This window comes from Canis lupus, chromosome 1 (assembly GCF_011100685.1).
Source record: "Canis lupus familiaris isolate Mischka breed German Shepherd chromosome 1, alternate assembly UU_Cfam_GSD_1.0, whole genome shotgun sequence".
Classification (NCBI taxonomy): domain Eukaryota; kingdom Metazoa; phylum Chordata; class Mammalia; order Carnivora; family Canidae; genus Canis; species Canis lupus.
The window spans coordinates 112,074,965-112,077,380 of record NC_049222.1 but is presented as its reverse complement, the minus strand read 5'-3'; the positions used below and the strand labels follow the sequence as shown (position 1 = coordinate 112,077,380).

Here is a 2,416-nt window from a genome sequence, read left to right as displayed (position 1 = left end):
GCTTCATAGGTTAGATTTGAAACAAAGGATTATATGGAATGGTAGAGAATCATGATATCATGAAAATAAAGGCTATTTTCCCAAGTTTTATTGTGAAAAAATTTAAAGGTGCAAAGCTTTTGAAATATTAGTTCAATGATTGTCTATATATCTACCATCTAGATAGAAATTATTAGCATTTGTCGTATTTGTTTATCTATGTTTCTACATCATTTAGCTTTTGATGCATAACAAACTGCAAATAAAACTTAGTGGCTTAAAACAACAAGCATTTTATGTTTTTTTTATTTTAATTTTTTTCCCTAGGCAAAGAACTTTATTAACCTTGTTTCAAACTTTATTCCCAGGCTTCTTCAGCTTAATTAGCTGCAAAGAATGAATTGTGTATAAGCAAAAACTGAAAAGAGCTGCAGTGTCCAAGGGGCTTGGGCTTAAAAATATTAGAGATCTAGATTTTAACAGATCCATGAACAAAATTTTAAAAAGCAGTCATAATATAAAATAGCAGCTCCCAGTAACTTCTTCAAGTTTTATCTTCTTCAGAAGTTGACTCAATTCAGTTTGCTTCATTCTTGGAAGCTTCATCAAAATTCTCCACAAGATATGGAAGTGGAAGGTATTACGCTGAGTAAAATAAGTCAATCAGAGAAGGACAAACATTATATGGTCTCATTCATTTGGGGAATATAACAAATAGTGAAAGGGAATAAAGGGGAAAGGAGAGAAAATGAGTGAAAATATCAGGTTGGATGACAGAACATGAGAGATTCCTAACTCCGGGAAGCGAACAAGGGGTAGTGGAAAGGGAGGTGGGCGGGGGGTTGGGGTGACTGGGTGATGGGCACTGAGGGGGGCACTTGACAGGATGAGCACTGGGTGATATGATATATGTTGGCAAATTGAACTCCAATTAAAAATTTAAAAAAAAGGAAAAAAATTCTCCACAAGATCTGGAACTTCATCATCATCCTCCTCTCCGGTAGCAAGTGGTGCTTCTCCATCCACAGATTGTTTGGGCAGAGCTTCAGCCAATCTTCTTAAACTAGTCAGACTGTCTGCACCAAGCTGGTTTAAGATACTGAATAGCATTTCTGTCAGCTGCTTTGTCTCAGCATGGCCTGCAATGGTGAAAGTGTTCACTGCCAGCGATGCCTGAACTTTAGGGTTGTTAAAGTGGATCACTGTTCCTTGGCTTGTGAACACATTCACTTCTTCAATACCAGAGATATTGTTTACCCCTAACTTCTTTAAGGAGAACTGAAGTTTTTATCATCTGCTGTAGCTGTTCTATGAACCACCTTCTTTTGGTGAGCAGTTCCTTTTCCACCAATGCGCACTTGTGCTTGCAGTTTGGCGAGTTTCTCCTGGTTCGTGATAGCTTCTTTCATCTTGTTGGAGTGGAAATGGGACCATGCTGGGGAATAGGGTTGGTGCTCAGGGGATCTCTGGCGGACCAGCTGAAATTAGGTGCACACACGCGGGGATGCAAGATGGCAGCTCCATTTTATGTTTTAGTATGCGTTGACTTGATCCATCTCTCCTACGATCTATCATGTGTCTATGGTCAGCTGGTGGATCCAATGGTGGCTGGATGATCTAAGATGACCTCAGTTACAAGACTAGTACTTGGCTGGCTGTCATCCAGGCCTAGTTCTCCTCTAAATGGTCTTTCAACCTTCAGCAGGCTAGACAGGACTTCTTTCATATGGGAGTGGCAAGGTTCCAAAGGGTAGCAAGAAAGGGCAACTTCCAATAAACAAGTGCTTTTCATGCCTCTGCTCAAGTTATGTTTGCTAACTTGTCCCATTGGCCAGAACGAGTCACAAGGCTAGCAGACAGTCTTTGTGGAAGGGCAGTAACAAAAGTGAATAATTTGTGGTTGTTTTTGCTATCTATCATCTATCTATCTATCTATCTATCTATCTATCTATCTATCTATCTATCATCTCTAATGAACCATTAAAAGCAAATGGTAGATATCATTTGCTTCACTCCTAAATAAAAATCCTGGAGTTGGTAAGGGGTCTTTTCTCAATGTGACTCTCCTCTTCCCTCTCTGTGGGCCATTTTTGAAAAGCTAAATGATTTCAATGCACACACATACCACTCTGCCCAAAATAGGACATCCTTGGCCTGTCATGTGCAGTCATGCAAATGCAACATCACCTTTCACACAGTGAGACACACTCTTGAGTCTATCACACACAATGTTCACACACAACCTCTACTACCATATTTGTGCCTCACCATAACAGAGACACACTCCAGTCTTGTCTCACACCTGTTGCTCCATCACGTGTGACTAGGGAGACACTCTGACCCTATTTTGCCCTTGTCACCCTCAAGTCTGCCACACCATCACCTTCTTCAGCTGCTCATGTTCACCTCCAGCACCTCCTTCCTCCTACTCCCACTG

At 40.8% G+C, this 2,416-nt stretch overlaps 1 pseudogene; it reads right to left on the bottom strand.

Annotated features, from left to right (window-relative positions):
* Window positions 1-301: 301 nt before the first annotated feature.
* LOC100686117 lies at window positions 302-1,388 on the bottom strand (annotated as a pseudogene).
* Between the last annotated feature and the right edge of the window lie 1,028 nt (window positions 1,389-2,416).